This window comes from Saimiri boliviensis, chromosome 8 (genome assembly GCF_048565385.1).
Source record: "Saimiri boliviensis isolate mSaiBol1 chromosome 8, mSaiBol1.pri, whole genome shotgun sequence".
Taxonomy (NCBI): Eukaryota; Metazoa; Chordata; class Mammalia; order Primates; family Cebidae; genus Saimiri; species Saimiri boliviensis.
In genome coordinates, this window is record NC_133456.1 from 13,806,118 (window position 1) to 13,833,622 (window position 27,505).

The 27,505-nt window shown below is 42.5% G+C and overlaps 1 protein-coding gene across 28 annotated transcripts in view; it reads left to right on the plus strand.

Annotated features, from left to right (window-relative positions):
- MAP4 (microtubule associated protein 4) overlaps window positions 1–27,505 on the plus strand; it is a 228,385-nt gene that overhangs the window by 173,080 nt on the left and 27,800 nt on the right. The gene's annotated exons all lie outside the window — the stretch shown is intronic.

The following is a 27,505-nucleotide window of genomic DNA, read 5'->3' on the forward strand; positions in this document are numbered from 1 at the left end:
CATCCATTTCTTAATTTTTTTAAAATCGTGCCTCCTATATGTAAAGTTTACAGTTAAATTTTAATCATTGCTTTATATAAGGATTTGCAGGAGAAAAGAAAAAATATTTTATGTCTAACTATATGCATGAGATTTTTTTCAGTGTATGTGTAGCTGGTGCTGGTGAGACTAAATACCCAAATTGCTTTTAGGTTAAATGAAATCAGTCTACCTCCTTATGAGGAAATGGTGTCCTCAAACCAGCACTGGTAGGCACAGATTTATTTGTGTTTCTAGTAGTGGGAAATGATCTCTTAATAATACAGATACATTTTTGACCAGTCTGTTGTTTATATCCATTGGCCCACAGTTGCATGTGAGTTTGAGTTTTGGCATAGTCTGTGTCCACCAAACAGTCCGTAAAACTTGCCCATGTTGTGTTTCTCATAATTTTACCCTTTCGGGCTCTACTCAGTCACGTAATTGGAATGAGATTGAGAAGATGGTTCCTTTAAGATTTAGAAATGAGGCCAGGTGCTGTGGCTTATGCCTGTAATCCCTGCACTTTGGGAGACCAAGGTGGGTGGATCACCTGAGGTCAGGAGATCGAGACCAGCCTGACCAACATGGTGAAACCCTGTCTCTACTAAAAGTACCAAAATTAGCCGGGCATGGTAGCGGGCACCTATAATCCCAGCTACACAGGAGGCTAACGCAGGAGAATCACTTGAACACAGGAGGCAGAGGTTAAGGTGAGCCAAGATCGTGCCACTGCACTCCAGCCTGGGTGACAGAGTGAGACTCTATCTCAAAAAAAAAAAAAGATTTAGAAATGGTAGCACTGTTTCCCCCCACCCTCCCCAAATCCCCCCAAAGTATACATTTAATCGTGGCCTCCCTGAATCTTTCAAAAAAGGTTTCCTTGTCTTTGAGATTTTTCACAGCCTATAAGTGACACTATTTCTTCTTAATCACTGTTTGCCAGCTTGCATGATGTGTCTACTAACTCCTGAATTTAATAAAACACCAACTGGTTTTAGTAGCCAGTCAGGCTTTTGGAGAGGTTTCATCATGGGATTGTGTTCTGCATGGTATGGACCTGTTCTTTTGGGTAAAGCTTGTTCTATGCATGAATTTGTACCCACTAAGGAATACTGCTGTGTGAGTAAAGAATGCTAAAGATTGTTACTTGCATAAGACATTCTCATCTTCTCTGTTTTTATCTTCTATTAGCTACCCTATTACCAAGACAGAAAATGAAGTAATATGTAGAGCGCTTTCCATCATTCATTAAGATTTCCAGCATTCTATCCAGTTTTTTCCTTTTAGTTTCTAGACTCATTCTTTAGTTTCAGCAGTGATCCAAAGATTAACATGTAATTTCTATGAAATCCTAGCCATCTCTTTTTGCTCAGTATTTCCAAAGAAATACAAAAAGAGGATTTGTTGTTCTTGAAGAAGCAAGACAAGTGCTGCAGAACTTTTGGGGCCCTGTCTGGGTGAGGGCAGGCACAGAGACTGTTAGCAGTGGCCTTACAGAGTGGCTATGGGAAGGATAATAGGTTTTGGACAAAATTTATTCTTTCTTTTCTAAATTCAACCATACCTTTTCCCTAAGGAAATGTGTACTTTCTTTAGTAGTTAAAAAAATTTTTCAAAATTGTTGAATAGGTTAATACATTCACATGGTACAAAGGAGTATACAGTAAAATGTAAGTTGGCCCCCCTCCATTAAACCCCTTCCAGTTTTCCCTCTCCAGAGGCAGCCAGTGTTCACAATATCTTATATATCCTTCCAGACAATTTATGTATAATAAGTAATGACAAATGTATTTCCTGATTTCATGTAGATGAGATGTATACATACATACTGATGTGTGCCATTCTTTTTAAACTTAATGTTTAAAGAGATCTTTTGAAATCAGTATAAAGAAAGGGGCCTTGTTTTTTTTAAAAAAATCTTTTTTCTGGTGCATGTCTCTAGATAAGACATTCTTTCTTGATAGCTGTATACCATTTTATTATATGGGTATATACTAATGTATTGCAGTACTTCTTTACTGATGCAAATTTAAGTGTTTCCCAACTTTTTTCCATTAAAAATATGCTACATAAACTATGTTTATATTTACATGATGTCATACTCATGCATGTGTGTCTAATAAAAAGGGGCTCCAGAGTAAGAATCTCTGGTTTGAAAAATATGTAACCATAATTTTGATGGGTGTTTCCATATTGCTCTCTGTAGGCCTACAGCGATATCCTTTATAGAGAAAGATACATCTCTACTCCCACCCTCAGGCTAGACGAGTACCTGTTTCTCTGCCTTTCTCTACTACTGTGATTTTTTTTGGTTCTGTGTACTGATCTAATAGGTGAAAAATTATTTCTTGGCATAGATTTATTTTGTGTGTTTGTTGGTTTGTTTTTTGAGACAGATTCTCGCTCTGTCACCAGGCTGGAGTGCAGCGGTGCAATCTCGGCTCATTGCAACCTCCATCTCCCAGGTCCAGGCAATTCTTCTGCCTCAGCCTCCTGAGTAGCTGGGACTACAGGCACACGCCACCATGCCTGGCTAATATTTTGTGGTTTTTAAAATGACTTCTTCATGTATTATCAAGTTTATAAAAGCCATCCATGTTCTGAAATTATAAAAATATTTCCTTGGCCGGGCACGGTGGCTCACGCCTGTAATACCAGCATTTTGGGAGGCTGAGGCGGGTAGATTACCTGAGGTCAGGAGTTCGAGGCCAGCCTGGTGATCTCGAACATGGCGAAACCCCATTTCTACTAAAAATACAAAAATTAGCTGGTGGTAAGCACCTGTAATCCTAGCTACTTTGGAGACTGAGGCAGGTAAATCGCTTGAACCCTGGAGGCAGAGGTTGCAGTAAGCCAAAATCACGCTATTGCACTCCAGCCTGGGCAACAAGAGCAAGACTCCATCTTACAAAAAAGAATTATCTTCTCTTCTATTATTTTTTTTACATTTTAAATCATTGGCCAATCTAGAATTTGCTTACTTATTTGTGGGCTTCTGGTTTTATTTTTTTTTAATATGTTTTGTTTATAAGATGTGAGGCAGGGTTACTTGGTCATCTCACCATCATGTTTATAATCAGTCTCCCACTGATATGCCACCTTTGTCATGCTCTAAATTCCTGCATGTATTTGGTCTATTTCTGGACTTTCTTTCCTGATCCATTGATCTTTCCGTCAGGCTTCATAATATATTTTAATATTTAACAGGGCTAGCCTGACGCTTTGCCCTGTTATTTTTTCAGAGTTGTCCTGACTATTCTTATTTATTGTATAGTTTTGTAGATGAAAAATTAATCCATTCAATATATTTCTTAAAGTCACTGTTTCTAGATTATCCTAGGTAGAGTTTGTCTTGCATATTAAGTTTTTCTATGCAATAGCATAATATGTCTTTCATGTGTTCAAGTGTTAGTTCATCACTGGTGTTTATTTTTGTTCCTCACTTTGAATTATTCATGTTAACTGCCCTGCCCACAGATGGCCACAGATTCTCACGTATCTCATTTGTCTTGTGGTCAAATGGTGTCTGTCACCCATGGTTTCCATTGTTTGGACAGTAAAGATATTATAAGTGGTGTTGGCCGGGCACAATGGCTCACACCTGTAGTCCCAGTACTTTGGGAGGCCAAGGCAGGCAGATCACTTAAGGTCAGAAGTTTGAGACCAGCCTGGCCAACGCGGTGGCACCCTGTCTCTACTAAAAATACAAAAATTAGCCAGGCATGGTGGCGCATCCCTGTAATCCCAGCTACTCAGGAGACTGAGGCAGGAGAATCGCTCATTTGAACCCAGGAGGCAGAGGTTGCAGTGAGCTAAGATCGTATCACTACACTCCAGCCTGGGTGATTGAGTGAGACTCCGTCTCCAAAAAAAAGAAGAAAAGAAAAGAAAAATATATTTTTAGTGGTTAATAAAAATAATAGTACCTCTAATTAATCCTGTGTGTTAATAATAATAGCACTGGCCGGGCATGGTGGCTCACACCTGTAATCCTAACACTTTGGGAGGCCGAGGTGGCCGGATCACCTGAGGTCAGGAGTTTGAGACCAGCCTGGCCAACATGGCGAAACCTCATCTCTACCAAAAAAAAAAAAAAAAAGTCTGTAAAAACCTCATCTCAAAAAAAAAAAAAAAAAAAAAAAAAATTAGCTGGGCGTGATGGCGCACGCCTGTAATCCCAGCTACTTGGGCGGCTCAGGGGAATGGCTTGAAACCAGGAGGCAGAGGTTGTAGTGAACCAAGATTGCACCACTGCACTCCAGCCTGGTGGGGAGAGGGTGAGACTCCATCTCATAATAATAATAATAATAACAACAGCACCTACCAACTATTGAGTTAATATAATTTGCCTGGTTATCTAGAAATAGGTAGATAGCCGGGCACGGTGGCTCAAGCCTGTAATCCCAGCACTTTGGGAGGCCGAGGCGGGTGGATCACGAGGTCGAGAGATCGAGACCATCCTGGTCAACATGGTGAAACCCCGTCTCTACTAAAAATACAAAAAATTAGCTGGGCATGGTGGTGCATGCCTGTAATCCCAGCTACTCAGGAGGCTGAGGCTGGAGAATTGCCTGAACCCAGGAGGCAGAGGTTGCGGTGAGCCGAGATCGTGCCATTGCACTCCAGCCTGGGTAACAACAGCGAAACTCTGTCTCAAAAAAAAATAAAAATAAAATAAAATAAAATAAAAAAAAGAAATAGGTAGATAAATAGATCACACATGCACACAGAAACCAATACTATTAAAGATTATCTCCATTTTCCAGGTGAGAAAATGGAGGCTGTCAAGGTCACATAGCTCAAGTGCCAGGGTCAGAATGTGAATCAAAGTCTTTATGTTTCTAAGTCTCCTGCTTTTCTTAGTCTTGCTTCAAAAGCTTCCAGAAGTTTCAGGTACTTAAAAAGATAAAGGTTGACAATTAGTAAATATAAAATAGACTTTTTTTTGGCTGAGTGTGGTGGCTCACGCCTGTAATCCAAGCACTTTGGAGGCCAAGGCGGGCAGATCACCTGAAGTCAGGAGTTCAAGACCAGCCTGACCAACATTGTGAAACCCCGTCTTAAGGAAAAAAAAAAAAAAAGCCTTTTTTAGTATCTAGACACCAAATTAAATAAACACTTTTCTACTTGGAGAAATAAAAATACATCATGAGAACATAAACTGTGAATCAGAGGTTAATTTAGGATTAGAATCTAGGTCTTTTGACTCTGTCTAGTATTTTATTGTCCAGAGAGAGTCTGTGTTTGATTTATTTATGTGGGGGGGGGGGCTTGTTTTGTTTTTTGAGATGGAGTCTCACTCTCTCACCCAGGCTGGAGTGCAGTGGCACGATCTTGGCTCACTGCAACCTCTACCTCCCGAGTTCAAGCCATTCTCCTGCCCCAGCCTCTGGAGTAGCTGGGACTACAGGTGCATGCCACCACGCCCAGCTAATTTTCTGTATTTTTAGTAGAGACAGGATTTCACTGTGTTAGCCAGGATGGTCTCAATCTCCTGACCTTGTGATCTGCCCACCTCGGCCTCCCAAAGTGCTGGAAATAATAGGTGTGAGCCACTGCGACTCGCCTATTTGTGTTCTTTTTAATACCCAGCCTACAGCTTTATATATACATGATGCCTAATGACATTTTTTGAAATATAAATGAATTATCTTTTTGCTGATCTTACCCTATTTGGAAGTAGGAAAAGTGAATATATTGCCAAAGTCTCTTCCAGCTTACTGCTTGCTCTACTGTGCTTCTCTCAAATTTTGGGAAAGTTTAACAGAAGGTTTCTTTGCATACTATGCATATTGTTCCAGACAGGGAAGATTAATGCAATACGTTGGGAAGTCTAAGCTTAACTTGTCAGAAAAGGACTTACGAGATTGTGGTTTTTGTGAAGGGAAGCACAAGTTTGAAAGGATGATCCATATTAGATTCCAGCACCCACTCCATATTAGTTGTTCCCCTGGAAACCAAGTAGAACTGTGAATGACAGTGTACTTACTTGCTATGCCACTATTGTAAATGGGACAGTTTGGGATCCCTGTAAATAGGCCCTCCCTCTGCCATAGTGAAGCCTGGTCTGCTTGTAATCTGGCTTTCATTTCTTTTTTCAGTTTGCTTGAGCTCATCAACTGTCTTCCAGCAGCTGGGAATATCAGTTTATGGTGAAAAACTCTCTTGGTGTGAAACTTGAAGTAATTTATAAACCCAGAATTCTAACAGTTTCAAGGCCCTTGTACATAAATAAAATATGCTCAGCAGATGAAAAAAACATTTGTTATCTTAGAACTTGCTACTATTTTACAACTGAAATACCCATTTGGTAAGGTCTTTTCTTAACTGTAGTACCATTTGTGAAGTTCCTTTTCTCATTACTCTCACCCCACTTGCCCTCTGATTCACTGATTTTTAAAGATGGGGTTTCATCCTGATGGCCAGGCTGGTCTTGAACTACTGACCTCAGGTGATCCACCCATCTCGGCCTCCCAAAGTGCTAGGATTACAGGCATGAGCCACTACGCTCGGCCCAGTTTGTTTTTTTTTTTTTTTTTTTTTCCTTGAAATGGAGTCTTGCTCTGTCACCAAGGCTGGGTGCAGTGTCATGATCTCAGCCCACTGCAAGCTCCACCTCCTGGGCTCAAGCGATTCTCCTGCCTCAGCCTCTTGAGTAGCTGGGATTACAGGCGCGTGCCACCATGCCTGGCTAATTTTTATATTTTTAGTAAAGAAGGGGTTTCACCATATTAGCCAGCTGGTCTCTAACTCCAGACCTCGTGATATGTCCACCTTGGCCTCCCAAAGTGCTGGGACCACAGGTGTGAATCACTGTGTCTGGTGTGAATCACTGGCTTTTTTTTCTTACTACCTTGCTAATGAAATTTATTGGAACTAGTCACACAGCTAAAAAATAGCTACCATTTATTGAATCTTACTATATACTCAGTGCCAACCTAAATTCTTTTAACCCCCAAACAATACTGTGTAGTCAGTGCTGCTATTGCCTTGTTTGAGCCATAACATTAAAATATGATTTGAAATGAGTCAAGCAACAATTGATTATCCTACTTTATTTTGTTAAATTTTTATTTTTATTTTTTTATTATACTTTAAGTTCTGGGGTACATGTGTAAAACGTGCAGGTTTGTTACATAGGTATACATGTGCCATGGTGGTTTGCTGCATCCGTCACCCGGTCATCTACGTTAGGTATTTCTCCTAATGTTATCCCTCCCCTATACCCCCACCCCCTGCTATCCTTCCCCTAGCCCCCCACACCCCAACAGGCTCCCCTGTGTGATATTCCCCTCCCTGTGTCCATGTGTTCTCATTGTTCAACAACCACTTATGAATGAGAATATGTGGTGTTTGGTTTTCTGTTCTTGTGTCAGTTTGCTGAGAATGATGGTTTCCAGCTTTATCCATGTGCCTGCAAAGGACATGAACTCATTCTTTTTTATGGCTGCATAGTATTCCGTGATGTATATGTGCCACATTTTCTTTATTCAGTCTGTCACTGATAGACTTTATTTATTTATTTGAGACAAGGTCTTGCTCTGTCACCCAGGCAGAAGTGCAGTGGCATGATCATGGCTCACTACAGCTTCGACCTCCCAGGCTTAAACAATCTTTTTGCCTCAGCATCCCAAGTAGTTGGGGCTACAGGTTTGCACCAACATATTTGGTGAAATTTTTTGTAGAGACGGGGGTCTCACTGTATTGCCCAGGCTGGTCTTGAACTCCTGGCTTCAAGCAATCCTTCTTCCTTGGCATCCCAAAGTACTCAGATTATAGGTGTGAGGCACCATGCCTGGCTTGATTATCCTACTTTATTTTTATTTTATCCTACTTTATTTTTATTATATCCTACTTTATTTTTATTTTTTTATTTTTTTCTGATTTTTGGCCCCATCAGCTTCAGAAGATTATCCTACTTTATTTATTTATTTATTTATTTATTTTTTGAGACGGAGTTTCGCTCTTGTTACCCAGGCTGGAGTGCAATGGCGCGATCTCGGCTCACCGCAACCTCCACCTCCTGGGCTCAGGCAATTCTCCTGCCTCAGCCTCCCGAGTAGCTGGGATTACAGGCATGTGCCACCATGCCCAGCTAGTTTTTTGTATTTCTAGTAGAGATGGGGTTTCACCATGTTGGCCAGGATGGTCTCCATCTCTCGACCTCGTGATGTGCCCGGCCGATTATCCTACTTTAAAAGAAGTTTCTTCTCCTCATATTCCCTCACCCTTCACTTACACGCAGTGGTTGACAAATAGCATTGGGGGATTCTGAACACAACTGTTAAAATAAAAGCTTAGTTTTGAGTTTCAGTATTGCAGATATCTTTACTTCTTTAAAATATGAAGGGGACTGTAAGGGGGCTTTTATTTTATTTTTATTTTATTTTTTATTCAGTCGCCCAGGCCTGGGGTGCAGTGGTGCACAGCCTCCGCCTCCTGGGCTAGGGTGATACTCCCACCTCAGTCTCGAGTAGCCGGAACTACAGGTTCATGCCACCATGCCCCACTAATTTTTGTATTTTTTGTAGAGGCGGGGTTTGGCTATTTTGCCCAGGCTGGTCTTGAACTCCTGAGCTCAGGTGATCCACCCACATCAGCCTCCCAAAGTGTATAAACACTGCCTATTGCTCTGCAAATAGCAGACACACAGCATGATTTGTACTTTTTAGTATTTTATTCATTCATTCATTAGATACCAAGTGGCATTACTCCTGCTCTAAAAAGAGACTAATAAAACACATTCTCTACTCTTCACAGATTCCAGGGTGGAAAACAGGCAATTTTCCTCTAGTGAGAGAAATTTACTCTTCTGAAAGAGGATAGAAATGTGAGCTAGGTCCTATGGAAATACGGAGCAGAAAGGGACTAAGTTTTCCTACAAGACCTAGAGAAAGCTTCACACAGGAGACTCTGAAAGTATGGCTGAGAGTTTGCTGAGCAAATAAAGTAGAGCATTCTAGGGGACAGCTTGTGTAAAGGCATACATAGTGAAGTGCAGGTGCATATAATAAAGTCAAGTTTGGGAAATGGAGATCTGTGAAACATTTTGAGATGAAATTGGGGAGAAGAAAGTAAGCTCCTGAAGGCTCCTAGGGGTATTGTGTGCCTCTATAATCAGAGAATCTTAGATTTTTGCTTGAAGAAAAGTGTTATCTTTCTACCTAGTTTAGTGGGATGATTCTCTTTACTTTTGGGGAAAGGCCATGGGAGGGTCAATACTAGGCTTAACAAAGGGTTGACATTTCAAGTTGTGCTTTTTAGAGGTTTGTTTGTTCATTTGAGACAGTCTCCCTCTGTTGCCCAGAATGGAGTGCAGTGGCTCAGTCTCTGCTCACTGCAACCTCCACCTCCCAGGTTCAAGCAATTGTCCTGCCTCAGCCTCCCAAGTAGCTGGGACTACAGGTGCATGCCACCCTGCCCAGCTAATTTTTGTATTTTTAGTAGAGATGGGTTTTTACCACATTGGCCAGGCTAGTCTCAAACTCCTAACCTCAGGTGATGCACCTGCTTCTGCCTCCCATAGTGCTAGGATTGCAAGAATGAGCCACTGTGCCCAACCTTTAGAGGATTTCTTATCCATAAGCATTTTCATGTCTTTGGTTCACATAAATCAGATTACTTGCCTCAACTTTTCATTCTGTCTATTTGCTTCTCAGCTTTTGAAAGTTAATCAGGGAGAATCATGATTTATTTTCTTAAGATAAAACATGTAAGAAATGTTTCTAAAATGTAGAATACCGTTTCTGAAATCATTTTACATATATGTATTTATGTCTAAATTCTTGCAACATTTACTTTCAGGCAAGATATCAGATTATAACTTCACAACCTTAGCTTTTATTAACAAAGAGTACGTGTCATCAATCATTAACAGTGGAATTATTGACTTCCATTGTAATGAAATTGTTTCCTAGAGGCAATAACTGGGAACATTTGGTCAAGCTCAAAAGTAGTGTTGCCTTGGTAACTGATAAGAAAGAATGCAGAGAAACTAGTTGTCTGTCATGTATAAAAACCAAGGTCCTGAACAGGTTAAATACTAACTCCTAGCACAAGGCAAAAACAGAAATATCTGCCAGTACATCTACTGGGATCAGAGACCTGCAGACTTTGCCAAGAGTCCTAGAAATCACCTTCTGCCCAGATGTATAGGAATCCAAGCACTTTCTTCAGACTCACACAGAATGGAATGGAACTTCACAATCTTTAGCTCAAAGGACATTCCAGATCACCACCTCTTGGCCTAGGTTGAAGACAGCTTTTTTTTTTTGTTTTGTTTTGTTTTTGAAACGGAGTTTCGCTCTTGTTACCCAGGCTGGAGTGCAATGGCGCGATCTCGGCTCACCGCAACCTCCGCCTCCTGGGCTCAGGCAATTCTCCTGTCTCGGCCTCCTGAGTAGCTGGGATTACAGGCACGCGCCACCATGCCCAGCTAATTTTTTGTATTTTTAGTAGAGACGGGGTCTCACCATGTTGACCAGGATGGTCTCGATCTCTTGACCTCGTGATCCACCCGCCTCGGCCTCCCAAAGTGCTGGGATTACAGGCTTGAGCCACCGCGCCCGGCCTGAAGACAGCTTTAATGATGGGACGGATCAGGTCAAATGATACAATATAAAAGGAATCTGCTTATCCTTTCACTGAGCAAATCTTTTTTGAAAGCTTATTTACTGTGAGTCAAGCACTGTGCAGGGCACCCACATGGCTCAAATGCACAGTTCACATTCCTACCTTCTAGAAGCTCCTAGGAAAGGCATATAAATAAAAGATTACAGTGTAGTTTCTAATTCAAAAAAGGGATAGAATATTGTGATAATATGAAGGACTCAGGAGCAGGTCAAAGAGACTTTACAGAGGTGAATGAGCAGGAATAGAACCTAGAGGCAGGAGGCTGGCTGCGGTGGTTCACTCTTGTAATCCCAGCACTTAGGGAGGCCGAAGCAGGAGGATCATCTGAGGTCAGGAGTTCGAGACCAGCCTGGCAAACATAGTGAAACTCTATCTCTACTGAAAATATAAATATTAGCTGGGTGTGGTGGTGGTGGGCACCTGTAATTCCAGCTACTTGGGAGGAAGAACCTAGAGATGAGGAATCCCAGTGGCAGGTCAATCTAGAATTTAAGTCTTCTGGTTCTTAAATGTGTTTCTTTTTTTTTTTTTTTGAGACGGAGTTTCGCTCTTGTTACCCAGGCTAGAGTGCAATGGCGCGATCTCGGCTCACCGCAACCTCCGCCTCCTGGGCTCAGGCAATTCTCCTGCCTCAGCCTCCTGAGTAGCTGGGATTACAGGCACGCGCCACCATGCCCAGCTAATGTTTTGTATTTTTAGTAGAGACGGGGTTTCACCATGTTGACCAGGATGGTCTCGATCTCTTGACCTCGTGATCCACCCGCCTCGGCCTCCCAAAGTGCTGGGATTACAGGCTTGAGCCACCGCACCCGGCTTAAATGTGTTTCTTTTTACCTAGGCAGGCTCACACTTTTCAGACTTCATGTATTTACCTCATCTACCAACTTGATAAAATTTTGCAGTGGCTAGGAGATTGGAGTTTATTGCTGTGGCTGTTTCCTGTGAATAAATCTGCATCCCTGAGTGAGATTATTCTGTAATTCTTATTTGGACTGGATTACTGAACTAACTATTCTTGGAGTGTTTTGTTGGTTTTTTTTTTTTAGACAAGGTCTCACTCTGTCACTCAATTTGGAGTGCAGTGACGTGATCATAATTAACTCGCTGCAGCCTCAGACTCTTGGGCTTAAGCGATCCTCCCTCCACAGCCTCCCTAGTAGCTAGTACTACAGGCATGCACCACCACACCTGACTAAAAAAAAAAAATTTTTTTTTCATTTTTTTATATAGATGTGGGTCCTGCTACCTTGCCAGGGCTGGTCTTGGACTCTTGACTTCAAGTGATCCTCCCACCTAAGCCTTCTAAAGTGCTGGTATTACAGGTGTGGGCCACTATGCCCAGCCTTCCTTGGGTTTTACTAATTATTCTATACTAGGGTTTCCCCATCATTTGTCATCCAGGTGACATTCACCTCATTTGGGGTACAACAAGCCATTAATTGTTCTTCATTTAATATTTTTTGTATTCCTTGCAAAAGCAATAGTGTAATCAAAGTATAAGCTGTCCCCTCCCCTTTGTAAAAGCCTCTGGTTCTCTGCTTTTTCTTAGTGGGGCTAAACCTGTCTTCCTACTCAGAAGTGGCATGAAAGGATACTCATAGTGCTAAGGCACTATAGAAAGATATTAACGTAAATCTAAGTTCTTTTAAGACTGGAAGTTAGAAACTAAAGATTGCTAAGGAATAAGTCACCCACACCTTACTCACTCTTAGCATAATTAAAACAAGGTCATTCTTAAGATAATAAGGTAAACACTGAAACTAAGTGCATTACTTCTTTTTCTCCCGTATTTCAAACTCCCTTTTGCTCCCCTAACCACACATACATACACATGTGTGTATGCATAGTATGTAATAATTTGAGAGTTTTGAATTGATCGCAAAAGAACTAAATTATAATTCCAAATTAAAGTACTTTTCTTCAGTGGTCACACACACAAAAAAATACATTGGACTGGGTGCAGTGGCTCACATCTGTAATTGCAGCTCTTTGGGAGGCTGAGGTGGGCGGATTACCTGAGGCCAGGAGTTCAAGACCAGCCTGGCCAACATGGCGAAGCCCTGTGTCTACTAAAAATACAAAACCTATCCAGGTGTGGTGGCACAGGCCTGTAAACTCAGCTACTTGGGAGGCTGAGGCAGGAGAATCGCTTGAGCCCTGGAGGCGGAGGTTGTAGTGAGCCAAAATCATGCCACTGCACTTCAGCCTGAGCAAAAAAAAAAGAGAGAGAGAGAGAGAGATACATCGAAAAGGAGAATCATCTAGTGACTATGATTAGTTTTTGCTCAGTGGTTTGGGAAAACTGGCAGTCAGAAACCTAGCGTCTTCTATATGGGTTTTCCATTAAGTTTTTACCATTTGATCATGGGAAAACTACTTTTTTCCTCTAGACCCCCTTTTGTTCCTCTGTAAAATGAGGGGCCTGTTAGGGAAACCCCAGCATTCAGACTCTATGCTATTACACATACTTTAGTGTCCTTGTAGTACTGTTTATGGATAGAATGGACCCTTGTCCTAAAAGGGATTCAGGAAATGGGTTATCATTTTTCTTAGGCAGTGCCCCAGATTTTGAAATTTAGCTCTTCTTTTTATCTGTTAGTGATTGAAATTATGGTTCATATGTTGTTTCTTTTAAGTAGTAGTGGTTGGTTTGTTTTGTTTTGTTTTGGTCTATCTTTATCAGAGTGTAGCAGTTCTCCAGTCCAGGGACTTAGGCTTTATTACTACACATCAGATTCCCTATAGGAAATGGGAAAACCTATTTCACATATATACATATCGTTTCTTGGTTGTTTTTTTAAAACTAGCATCATCAGTGGACACATTATGTATTTCTATGTTTTAACTATTTTGTCAAGTGCTTTTATATTCCCTCAATCCCCACGGCTATGTGTTTTGTTGTACTCAGGCCCCTGAGCATCTGGCTGGCATGATGTCTTGGGTATTCACCCCTTCTGTGGGCTTGAACTTCTTGACCCTGACCACCCTCCTCCCCAGATTACCTCTTTCAAATCTAGTATCCTGAGTCTTGTAACTATGAGGCCACTGCTTAGCCCAGTTGCTAGATATTGACCTCATTATATTCTTTCAGGTTGACCACATTTCCGATCTATACAGTATGAACTATAGTCTGGAATATGCACTCTTTTGTGCCTGGTTTCATTCTCCTGGTTTTTGCTCTTGGTCTTTTGGCTGGTTCACATTTTGCAGTCTGCTGTTTATGGATAGAATTACTGAGGCAGGATATGTGATAGCTGAAGGTAGCAGGCACTTGTAATTTTAGTTATTGCCTTAGCTGTTGGGCAAGGAGAATCCAATGAAGTGAATCTGGGTAGGCTGGCCAGAACTAAAAATAATTGGCTCTAAGGAACAGTTTCTATGCTTGTTCTTTGTGTTGGTATTTTCCACTTCTTCAGAATATGAGGGCCAACTACCACGTTCTTCCGTCATGCTGCAACATCTGCCATGACCAGTCATGCCTCTTCCAATAGGCAGCACCCTCGCATGAGACACAAAGGCTGCTGAACATACTGCCTAGTGGAGCCCCAAGTTGAAATCACATTGTGAGTTGGACATAGCAGCAGGCTTGTGATTGATTCCTTGAATGCCTGTTTCAACTTCAGATATCAAAGTCATAGAACTGTGAATCTGAGAGCACCTTAAAGATTCCCCTCTTTTTATAGAGGCAGAAACTGAAGCTAAGAGCAGTTAATGAATTTCCAAGACTCTTAACTTTTAAGTGACACAGAGAGATTTTAAAATCTGGCCTTCTGACTCAAAGCCAAATTAATTTTTTCCCCACAACCCAAAGATAGGTCAGTAAATTTTATGTATGTGGTTCAGGTGAGGTGACTAGTTTTTGAGAGAATGGGGTTGTTGAGGCTTACATGATTTCTAAGATATCTTCCAGACTTTCCTCTGGTATATTCGGACTGCATTGCAACAATACCTTCCCCACCCCTAGACCCTTTTTTTTTTGGGTGGGGGGCGGCAGGGGACAGGGTTTCCTCTCACCCAGGCTAGAGTGCAATGATGTGATCACGGCCCACTGCAGCCTTGGCTTACTGGGCCCAGGCAATTTTACCACCTCAGCCTTCCGAGTAGCTGGGACCACAATTGTGTGCCACATACCCACCTAATTTTTCATACTTTTTGTAGAGACAAAGTTTTGCCATGTTGCCAAGGCTGGTCTCCAACTCCTGGGCTCAAGCGATCTGCCCACCTCAGCCTCCCAAAGTGCTGGGATTACAGGTCTGAGCCATGGCTTCCAGACTTTCATAATTTTCATCACATATTATATATGCTTAATTATATTATTCAGTTATATTAATAAAAAGGATAAGAAAGCAAGAACTCAACTGTGTTCCATTACTAAGACCTTTCTGTACCCAATCTTGCCTTGTATTTTTTCTTGTTACTAATTAGAATCATGATTATCCTGGCATTCTTCATTTTGTTATACCTCACTTCCTTTTCCTTAGCAAGATCTTTGCCATAGAGTATGGATACCAGGTTTCTTGCCGATTAACCTGTATTGTGCTTTGTCTTGTATTACTACTAAATAACTCAAGATCAAGAGAAAGAAATGTATATGAGGCTCAGTTCATGTTCAGGGCAGAAGTAAATGGAAATTCACATTTTTTTTTTTCAGCATTGCAGCATTGCCACTCATGATCATGAACATAGCCCTGTGTCAGGTACTGAAGGTAATGCAAAAGGTATTAAAGTTGATCCTTGCACTCTTTTTTTTTTTGAGATGGAGTCTCACTCTGTCTCCCAGGGTGGAGTGCCCTGATGCCATCTCGGCTCACTGCGACCCCTGCTTCCCAGGTTCAAGCCATTCTCCTGCCTCATCCTCCCTAGTAGCTGGAATTACAGGTGCGAGCCACCACACCCAGATAATTTTTTTATTTTTAGTAGAGACAGCGTTTCACCATTTAGCCAGGGTGATCTGTATCTTCTGACCTTGTGATCCGCCCGCCTCAGCTTCCCAAAGTGCTGGGATAACAGGCGTGAACTACTGGGCCCGGCTGATCCTTACACTCTTGTTGGGAACTTGAGTGGTATGAATAGAGAAGGCGAGTTCTTGGGGACGGAGGCTACAGTTTAGCAAGCTTCTCTGTGCTGGACCTTGGTAATTTCTTTACATTTTATAGACCAAAGAACAGTCTTAACTTGCCCTTTTTTCTAAAAGCATTATTTAAAAACTGTAATCAAATTATTGCAGTTTATTGCAAATGGCCTTTTATTTATTTATTTATTTACTTGGCAAAAAGGATAGAAAGTCATGCAAATGGTCTTTAAAAAAAAATCTAAATCTTCTCTTCACCTTGGAAAAAGACTTCCCTTGGATTACTGATATTTCACAATTTGCTGTGTTACTGCAAGATAGTGACTTACAGCTAGACAAGAAAAATCAGCTTTGTTCAAAGTAAGAGTATAGCCTATCCTTACAGTGTAATTTTTTCCCCCCAGAATTTTGTTTTATGGGTCTTTCACTTTGAACATACAATTTGTGAGCTCAAAGCCCCGGGCAGCAAAGGACCGTGCTGAGTTAAATGGGGGCAGTAGGCTCTGGTGGGTGGGGAATACTCCAAGCTACAAATTGTTAGAGTCCCTAAGTCTGGAGGTCAAAGAAAGATAAACTGTCCCCAGTGTGTTCACATGACACCTAAAAGATTATCAGGCTGCAAAGAGCAGGGCTGGTAGTGGAGGGAGCAACTGAGCTCATCCAAGGAACCAAGTGGGGGCAGGGACAGGTGTAAACCCATCAGGGGTATGTTGTCACACAAATGTCTTATAATTAGAATGCCTATCCCAAAGCCCTGGTCACTGAAGTCTTTAAATGAACTCTTTATTAAATTCTTCCATTGTGCAGAGCTACAGATGGAGCTCTAATGGGTTTTGGGGACCCCACTCAAGTCAGTTTTCAAATGAATTTGATAAGTTGCTATGACAGCAAACCCACTCTTCCTCTGAAAAATGAATGCCTGCAATTTTAATACTATGTTAAGGTGTGGGATATGTTTAAGTCCAATTTTGAGCAATTTCCTGGATTCATTGTTCTTCGGGGGTTATTGCTGGGGATTGGCAAATGAGTCTTGCTTATTTTTAAAACAGTTTCCTGAGTGGGTGAATGTGGAAGGGTGGGCATGGTATCAGATAAGTGAGTGTGTGGGTATACATGTATCTATATCAGTGAAAGCCAAAATAATTACTATCCTCAGTGCTTGGATTGGCACCATACCGTGTTTTAAATTGCAGATCTAAACAGAATGCTAGTTAACAGGAAATTACATTCTCAGATTAACAGTAGCATTTTGTTGTTGCAGAAAGCAGCAGATTCCTTCCTTTCTTTCTCTTTAATTCATTCTTCCTTTCTTTCACATTTGTAAGTACACTTAACACCCAACTGCCTGAGGAGAGAGGGGGATTGAGGGAAAGATGAATTTTGTCTTGAATACTGGGGAATTGGTGTGATGTCACTGCAAGCTCTGTGTGATCGTAGGTGGTATTAGAGCTCCAGGAGCGAAAGCGGGGAGAGCAGTGGAAGAGACGATGTCGCTCTCAGACAAGCAGACAGTCTCTCTCACTGCCGCGTACGGTCAGCTCAGTAAGGGCAAGCCTGCAGAGTGCCGAATGGACTCTCCAAAAGAAATCAGTCAAACTGGATTCGAATGGCAGAGGACAGAGGGCAAACTGAATGAAATCGGGCTGAATGTCAGCATGGACGGGCAGCCGAAAGATGGGCTTGTGAAGAATGCCAGCTTCCTGGAGCAGAATAAGCTCTGCTTTTTTGAGGGGAAGCTAGACAAAGAGCTCAGCATTGAAGTGCAGGACAAGGACTATCAAGCAACCTCCGGCCACCTTGAGAGCAGGTATGTGATTTCAGAGACCTACCATCCCTTGGAGGGGAACTCGGTATACCAGAAGACCTCCGCGTTCCATTTGGGACTCATAGAGGGGCCAGACAAAAACAAAACCATTCCAGTTCAGGAGAAAGTGGCAGGGAAGAATGGACTAGAAACCAAGAGCCAGTCAGATCTGGATTTCCCTGGGGCTGCTGACATCCCTACCAGATATGTTAAGGAGCAGGAAACCAGTGTTTGGAACCCCAACTTTCATCCTTTGGCTCAAGGCCCTCTGGGCTCAAGGGAAGCGACTCCAGGAGAGATGGAGAAAAGCATCACCCCTGGCTGCCCAGTGATTGGGGTGGTAAATGATAACTCGGAGCAGCTGAAATGTGAGTCCCCACTCCTGGTGTCTCTAGTCCAACCAGCCCCTATTATTGAGCACTCACCCACCACCATTCTGCCAATCACTATGGTGGAGTTCACCCAGGAACATTTGAATGCAAGCTCTCACATCAGAGGCCATAATCAGGAGTTGGAGAAATTGAGTTCTACGGAGGAGGAGGCTGTGCTCAACCAAGCCCCCCAGCAGAAAAAGGCAGTGCGCAGGGCCCTGTCTGAATGTTCTCACCTCTCAGTTCCCCCAGCTGTCAACCTTGCAGATAAGTACCCTGAACTCCCTGCCCGAGAAGAGCCTTCTGGCCTCCTGCCTCCCTTCAGTAGCCCAATGCCTAGTCCTATGCCTGGGAAACTGGGAGCTCCTGTTATGAAGCGCTCCATGACTGTGGGTGAGGAACAGACAGCTAGCTACACATTGAGCCCTGAGAAACTGCCCAGCTTGTCTACTAAAGAGATACCTCCTTTCATCTGCAAGGACCCAGTGGCCAAGAAGAGAGAAGAACTGGCCCACTTTGGCAACAGCAGCAGCAACTCTGGGAAGAAGGAACTCAGCACTGCTGGATTACATCTCCATAGTAAGCTGGAACAGATTCCTGAAGGGAGCAGCAAGGAAAAAGGGCAGGAAGATATTAGTGAAACTAGAATTGATTCATGCTCCCAGGTCTGCCAGCGAGGAGAGAAACAGCCAGGACAGACAGCTCTGGCAGGGAAGAAAGAAATTGAGGTCACTGCAACCCAGAGCACTCCATCGTTCCTGTGTGAAGAGCCCCCACGTGATGGTATGTTTCTAAATTTTGCCTCCATTGGGATCAAGCAGACAGCAAGGAAGGAACCAAAGTGACAGATTACCGGCAGGAGCACTAAGCAGCTTTTTACAGCTGGGTTCTGTGACTGCCTGGGGAAAGCTTAATTCCCTTATGTTGGAAGCTTGCTGGGAGTGAGGCAAAAAAGAGAACAAAGTGAATCTGGCAGGGTCAAGGCAAATGTCTTGCTAACATGACACAGTGTGAATTGAATATGTGGGTTGGGGGTGGAATAGGGTCAGAGAATGGTGGGCATAAAAACTAGAGCCCCTTTCTTGACCTCATGTCCAACCCATCCCCCATTTGCCCAGCCCTCAGCCCCTAGTTGGTTTGAACCAGTTGATTCCTGAGCTCTAAATCCTCCAATGGCACCTGATTGATTTCCTTGCTTGAAAATCTGTCACTTTGTATAGATTCACAATGGGTTTATCAGCACTAACCTCCTCTCATTAAGTTGCACGGCCTGGGTGGAAGCTCTGTTTTCTATTTTGCTTTTGAGAACGTTTTACTTTTGTTCAAGCTGAAAAAGAGCCCTTTAGAGCTAGCTATTTAATATTCTTTCTGTGTTCTTCATGTTTGACCCAGTCTTGCTTCTAGTTTTCTCTTTTTTGTATGTGTTTTTGGGAGGATTTGTAGGGAGAAAGAGAAGAAACAGAAAGGGGGGAGAGGAGGAGAGACTTGCAACCTAATAAAACAGCTGAGTGTCGGGGGTCTTTGTGACTGCCTTCTGTGTCTTTCTTCCTGGCCCCGTCTCCCATCCCCCCACAGCTCTTATTGTGGTGATCTAAAAAAGCTTGTTTTTCTCCGAGTCCGGTTTGAGCACAAAGGGCCATAATTTACGAGCTTGTAAATGGGAATTTAAAACATGTGTTTTGCTTGTTTAAAAAAAAAAAGTCTTGTTTCCTGGGACCTGTTTTCTCTAATATTTATTACTCGCAGTACATTTTAATGACATTTTTTTCTTTGAAAGTAAGAAATGATATTTTTGTTGTTGTTTGTTTTTTGCTTTTTGAAATTTTCTTTCCATACAAGAGCAGAGTAAAGAAATGGTATTTTCTAGGGGAGTGGTAAGTAGAAGACATACAGGTGTTTTCGGGTTTTGTTTTTTTTTGTGGAGATGGGCAGAGAAGCTTTAGTTCCTCTTTGATTTCTTATGACATCAGGATCGCAAGCATTCAGGCGTCCTGTGCTGTTGCTTCCTTCTAGCTGTGGCAGAACTGTAAGCTCCTCCTGGACAGGATTCTCATCTTTTTCTTGATTCCCAGGTGCTTTGTGCAGTACCGCATACCTTCTAGGTGATCATGAGTGAAGACTTTCTTTCAGAACAAGTTCTTTCTAATTCACACTAACAGAAGTTTGTGCTAATAGAAAAAAATTTCAGATGACTGACAAATCCACTGATGCATTCACCTGATAAATGTTTAAATGCTGACTCTGCTAACCACTATGTAGATAAATCTTTTATATGAAGATTGTTTCATTTAACATGCCTACTATTTGCATTCACTATGTAGACACTAGAAATTTTCCTTATCCTCAAGCAACTTACGATCCAGTTGGAGGGCTGGGGGGCAGTGAGAGGGCTGTGAATCATGGAAACATTTGAAGTGGGCTTTGGAACCCTAGGATGCCAAACAATGCTGAGGGAAAGCCTTCCAGACAAAGGAACTCATAAGCAAAGGTATGAAGCCTAGGCAGCTCATGTTCGTTAAGAGAACAATGGAGGAATCACAGGGCATCCAGTCACAGGAAGTGGTGCCAGGCTGCCACCATTGTGTATATCCTCTCTTAGGACCTCTGCGTTTCCCTGCACATGTGCTCTATTTTCTTCCCTTCGATAATCTGTATTTCCTCTGTCATCTCTTTTTGCTTCCCTTGTGACTCTTTCTGCTCAGGACAGAATGGCATGGAGTTGCCATGGTTTGAACTCTGTGGCCGGCTTTGTTACCACCATATATGTCAGGGTTCCAATGTCACGTGACTGACATTTCCATGTCTTCGTCTATACTGACAGTGAGTGAGTAATTATCTCTTAATGGCTCAGCTTGGTCCAGTCAGCTGTATACTAGGTCCCATAGCCTTCTTAATCAATTTGAGCCATTTAGACCCACCCGCTTCATTCACCTACAGGTTTCTCTAGAGGAGAGAGTGTGGGTTAAGGAAATAGTCCAAAGCTATCTTTACATATGTGGCCAGAAATGATGGGAGAAAATTCTAGAAAGTTGTTTGGAATTCAACCTTGCCAACCTTCAAATGCCCCACTAAAAAGTTTAAACCTTACTACCATGTTGTGAAAACTATGGTGACTGTCTATGACAGCACATAAAGTAGCTCCAGGTCAGCTTCAGGAAGACTTACTTGTTCACAGTAAGTATGATGAACTGGAAGACAAAGGCAGGCCGGGCGCGGTGGCTCAAGCCTGTAATCCCAGCACTTTGGGAGGCCGAGGCGGGTGGATCACAAGGTCGAGAGATCGAGACCAACCTGGTCAACATGGTGAAACCCCGTCTCTACTAAAAATATAAAAAATTAGCTGGGCATGGTGGCGCGTGCCTGTAATCCCAGCTACTCAGGAGGCTGAGGCAGGAGAATTGCCTGAACCCAGGAGGCGGAGGTTGCGGTGAGCCGAGATCATGCCATTGCACTCCAGCCTGGGTAACAAGAGCGAAACTCCGTCTCAAAAAAAAAAAAAAAAAAAAGAATTGAAGGCAGACAATCCTGTTGGGAAAATCTGATTCAGGTAATGGCAGATGAAACAGTGAGGACATGAGAGGGGAAATGTAACAGGTGAAGATAACTGAAAGTGAAACTGGAATGTGGAAGGTGTGTGAGAAAGAGGAATTGAAGGTCACGCTGTGATGTGAGTCTGGTTTTCCTAGCTAGTGGTAGTATAGATAATAGAACGACCCAACAGAAGAGCACAGTTCAGTGAAGGAGTTAATGAGTTCCACTTCAGACATTGTTTTGTGAAACTCTGGGAATATGTGAGTGGTAGTCTTTAGAAATTGCCTGATAGCCAGGCTTGGTAGCTCATGCCTGTAATCTCAGAACTTTGGGAGGCCTTGGCAGGTAGATTACTTGAGGCCAGGAGTTTGAGACCAGCCTGGGCAACCTGGCAAAATACAAAAAAGTTGAGCGTAGTGGCACATGCCTATAGTCCCAACTACTTGGGAGGCTGAGGTGGGAGGATCACTTGAGCCCAAGAGGATGAGACTACAGTGAGCCAAGATTGTGCCACTGCACTCCAGCCTGGGGGGTAGACCAAGATCAAGTCTCAGACAACAAAAAAGAAGTTGCCTGAACAGAGAGACAGCAGTTTCTGTTTATGCACAGTTACATTTATTTGTACAGGTTGAGTTACTGTATGCCTGTATCATAAACAGTGTGACTTTATGAAATATTCATGTTGTTTACCGAAAAATGCTGAGCTTATTGAAAAATATTTATAGTGATCTGGGACCAGTGGCAGCTGGTCACACAAGTAAGATCTTCTTTGAGCTTGCTGTAGAACAAAGGCGTTAACAAACTTGCACAGTTATTGGCTGTGGTTTTTCCCCATCACGTTTTAAAACTAGAAAAATACTCAGTTTTTGACTAAAAGTACATATGGTTCAAACATCAAAAAGTACAAAGTGCTTTCCATTAAAAAACAAAACAAAAAAAAAAAACCTCCTATCAAGACAAGATGGTATCAACTCATTGTTTTCTGCTCCTCCCCCGTAAATACAACTAAATATTCTGGAAATAATTGAACAGAATTCCATAAAGGAATATGAGGTAGAAAGAAGGCAAACCGGCCGGGCGCGGTGGCTCAAGCCTGTAATCCCAGCACTTTGGGAGGCCGAGACGGGTGGATCACGAGGTCAAGAGATCGAGACCATCCTGGTCAATATGGTGAAACCGCGTCTCTACTAAAAATACAAAAAATTAGCTGGGCATGGTGGCACATGCCTGTAATCCGAGCTACTCAGGAGGCTGAGGCAGGAGAATTGCCTGAACCCAGGAGGCGGAGGTTGCGGTGAGCCGAGATCGCGCCATTGCACTCCAGCCTGGGTAACAAGAGCGAAACTCCGTCTCAGAAAAAAAAAAAAAAAAAAAAAAGAAAGAAGGCAAACCTGGTGGGGATCTCAGGACTTGAGGAACAACAGTGCAGCAAACTCCCTGGGATTGATGAAGTGATTGAATGATGGTAGAGACTGGGTCTTTCTCTCCTATATATCCCTGGCTGGGCACTGGAGAGGCCTGTAACCTGGAATTACCAATAAGCATAGGACACCCCTCTGACCCCCGCCAAAAAAAAAAGGAAAGGAAGAAAATAAATAGAGAAAATCTGTTCTCTATTGCCAAAAAACCAAGAAAGAAAAATCCCATCAAAGACCTAGTGGTGAGCCCTATTTCGTTACCAATACCCAGCAGTGGGCTCAGTCTGCCTGCAGACTTAGTCCCCTACCGGGGAACAGCACCAATGGCTTCTATAGGCCCGGTAGCTTGTAATCCTTTACCCAGTGGCAGGAGACTTCTATAGGTTTTGAAACCTCTGCTTTCTTCCCCTTTGCAGAAGAAAGCCCCCAAGGTAGATGTTTCCTGCTCCCAGCAACCCCAACAGAGATCAAACAGGAGGTCTACCTGTCTCAGGCAGCCAGAGAACAGGCCAGGGGAAGGTCTCTCTATTCTGTGGTTCCAGCGTCCGTCACTCAGCCCCTATGTGCTAACACTGGCTGGCCCAGGTAACTCCCTATAGCCTTTTCAGGCTGTACCAAAAAGAATTAAGTTAGAACCTTAGCAGAACCAGAATATAACAGGGCATAATTGCATTACAAGGGCTCTAGAAACCAAATTGTCACCAGAACTACAGTCATAACCCATATGCTAAATATAAACAGAGTGATTGCATGCTAAAGTACAAAATTAGAATTTTTTTTTTTTTTTTTTTTTTGAGACGGAGTTTCGCTCTTGTTACCCAGGCTGGAGTGCAATGGCGCGATCTCGGCTCACCGCAACCTCCGCCTCCTGGGCTCAGGCAATTCTCCTGTCTCGGCCTCCTGAGTAGCTGGGATTACAGGCACGCGCCACCATGCCCAGCTAATTTTTTGTATTTTTAGTAGAGACGGGGTTTCACTATGTTGACCAGGATGGTCTCGATCTCTTGACCTCGTGATCCACCCGCCTCGGCCTCCCAAAGTGCTGGGATTACAGGCTTGAGCCACCGCGCCCGGCACAAAATTAGAATTTTAAAGCAGCCATCATAAAAGTGCTTTAACAGCAAGTATGAATTCCCTTGAAACAAATAAAAACTAAAAACCTCAGCAAAGAAATAGAAGTTATATAAAAAACAAATGTTAATTGTCAATATGAAAAATATAATTAAAATTAAAAACTTAAATGAGCTCAGCAGCAAAACATTGTTCCAGTAGGTTACTCAAAGTAGTAAAATGTAGCTCGGTTTGGTGGTGTGCACCTGTAGCCCCAGATATGCAGGAGGCTGAGATGGGAGGATCACTTGAGCCTGGAGTTTGAGACCAGCCTGAGCAACAGAGTGAGACCCCATCTCTAGAGGAAAAAAACAGTAGTAGCACATTGATACCAGTTGATTGTATGAATATTTTCATACCTAGAGCAACCACTAAGAAAACTATACAAAGCGCTATACTCAAAAACATTTTTTAAATAAAAAAATTCTGAAAAATATTTAGGTAACCTTGGGTGAGATGTAATTTGAAAAAATGAAAAAAGGAAATTAAAGATTTTTTTAAAAGTTCAAGTAACCAACAGGAAGGCAAGAAAGTAAAACAGAGAAATGAGAAAAAGAACAAATGGGCTGGGCATGGTGTCTCATGCCTATAATCCCAGCACTTTGGGAGGCTGAGGCAGGCATATCACCTGAGGTTGGAGTTCAAGACCATCCAGATCAACACAGTAAAACCCCATCTTTACAAAATTAGCTGGGTGTAGTGGTGCATGCCTGTAATCCCAGCTACTGGGGAGGCTGAGGCAGGAGAATCACTTGAACCCGGGAGATGGAGCTTGCAAGTGAGCACTTGGCCATCAGTAATTATTGTGGATATAAATGGTCTAAGTCCTACAATTAAAAGACAAAGATTAGAGAGTAGATTTTTTTTTGAGTAAATGACTCAAAGAGGCCAGGTTCAGTGGCTCCTGCATGTAATCCCTTTGGGAGGCTGAGACAGAAGAATCACTTGAACCTAGCAGTTCGAGACCAGCCTGAGTATCACAGGGAGAATCTGTCTCTACAGATAATTTTTAAATTAGCTGGGCATGGCACAGGTACACACCTGTGGTCCTAGCTATTCAGAGTGGGAGTATTGCTTGAGCCCAGGAGGTAGAGTCTACAGTGAGTACAATTTAGCCATGATCACACCTGTCTTGAAAAGAAAAAATAATGGCCCAAGTATATGCTATCTATAAGAAATTAATAACAAACATAAGGACATAGGTAGGTTAAAAGTTAAAAGATGGGAGACCAGGCACAGTGGCTCACGCCTGTAATCCCACCACTTTGGGAGGCTGAGGCAGGTGGATCACAATTGATAGAACTACTAAACAGAATGTTAGTAAAGCTGTAACAATGCCATCAGACAACAAAATCTCATAGACATTGATAGAAATTCCACTCAGTGACAGAATATACATTCCCATTAAACATTCGCCAAGATGGATCTTGGGTCATAAAACCAACTTCAATAAATTTAAAAGATTAAAATTATGGGCCGGGCACAGTGGCTCAAGCCTGTAATCCCAGCACTTTGGGAGGCTGAGGCGGGTGGATCATGAGGTCGAGAGATCGAGACCATCCTGGTCAACATGGTGAAACCCCGTCTCTACTAAAAACACAAAAAATTAGCTGGGCATGTTGGCGCGTGCCTGTAATCCCAGCTACTCAGGAGGCTGAGGCAGGAGAATTGCCTGAATCTAGGAGGCGGAGGTTGCGGTGAGCCGAGATCGCGCCATTGCACTCCAGCCTGGGTAACAAGAGCGAAACTCCTTCTCAAAAAAAAAAACAAAAACAAAAACAAAAAAACAAAAAAAAAGATTAAAATTATGATGGAGCATGGAGGTTTGTGCCTGTAATCCCAGCACTTTGGGAAGCTGAAGTGGGGGGACTGCTTGAGACCCAGTCAGTTTGGGCCAAATGGCAGAACCTCCATCTCTTCAAAAAAAATTTTTTTGGTAAATTATGCAGGTATGGTGGCACATGCCAGTTGTCCCAGCTACTTGGAAGACTGAGGCATTAGGGTCTCTTGAGCCCAGGAGTTTGAGGTGGCAGTGAGCTGTGATTATGCCACTGCACTGAAGCCTAGGCAACAGACCCCATCTCTTTAAAAAAAAAAAAAATTGAAATTGGAATTATTCCAGGGATACCAGGCTAGTACAATAATCAAATAAAAGTAATCTGTCATCTCATAGTCTAAAGAAAAAAAATGTAAACACAGGATAATTGTTTAACACAATTCAATAGCCATCCATGTTAAAACCCTTAGCAAACTAGTTAACTTGACAAACAGCGTCTATAGCAAGCCTACAACTAACATCATATTTAATGGTGAATAAGTGAATGCTTTCCATCTAAGATTGGGAATGAGGCAAGGATGTCTACTTGCACCACTCTTTTTTTTAACATAGTGTACTGGAAGTTATTATAGAGATGGAGAGCATAGTAGTTGCCATATATTTAGGGATTAGAAAGAGGAGATGGGGTAGATACGGCTATAGAGGGTAATATGAAGAAACCCTGTTGATTATAAGCAGCCACTCTAGGCCAGGTAATCTAAAATTCCCGCACTTTGGGAGGCTGAGGTAGTGGTTACACAAAGCTACACTTAATAAAGTTGCATAGCACTACACACACACACATACACACACACACACACACACACACACACAAATAAGTGCATCTAAAGCGAAAAATCTGAGTAGGCTCTGTGGGTTGTCTCTGTTTCCTGGTTTTGGTAGTATACCATATATACGTAGGATGTCAACACTGGGGAAGACTGGGTAAAAGGGTACACAGGACCTTCCCTATGTAATTCTTTGCAACTTCCTGTGAATCTAATATTTTCTCAAAATGTTTTTAGCCTCCTACCCTCCCCATTTTTGTGTCTCATCCTTTCCCACACAAACGTTGTTCTGTTTAATTAGATTCCTTTCAAAGATTCTTTTTTTTTTTTTGAGACGGAGTTTCACTCTTGTTACCCAGGCTGGAGTGCAATGGCGCGATCTCGGCTCACCGCAACCTCCGCCTCCTGGATTCAGGCAATTCTCCTGCCTCAGCCTCCCGAGTAGCTGGGATTACAGGCACGCGCCACCATGCCCAGCTAATTTTTTGTATTTTTAGTAGAGACGGGGTTTCACCATGTTGACCAGGATGGTCTCGATCTCTTGACCTTGTGATCCACCCTCCTCGGCCTCCCAAAGTGCTGGGATTACAGGCTTGAGCCACCGCGCCCGGCTCAAAGATTCTTTTGAAATGCATATACAAGTGTATTTGCAGTACTACCTTATCCCCCATCCCTTTTCAAGACAAATGGTTTCACATTATACTTATGCTTTGCTGGGTTTTTTTCACTTAGTAGAGACCATTGCATAGTAATTATAAAATGATTTCTCCATGCTTTATTTTTTCTCATTCAGAGATTACATTGATATTTCTACCGTAATAACCAGTTTTCTATTAACAGACTACTGAGTTGTTCTTTTGCTTTTAGAAACAATGACCTGGTGGAAACCTTGCACATTTATTATTTTGCTGGTGTATAAATACACCTCTAAGATAAATTACTA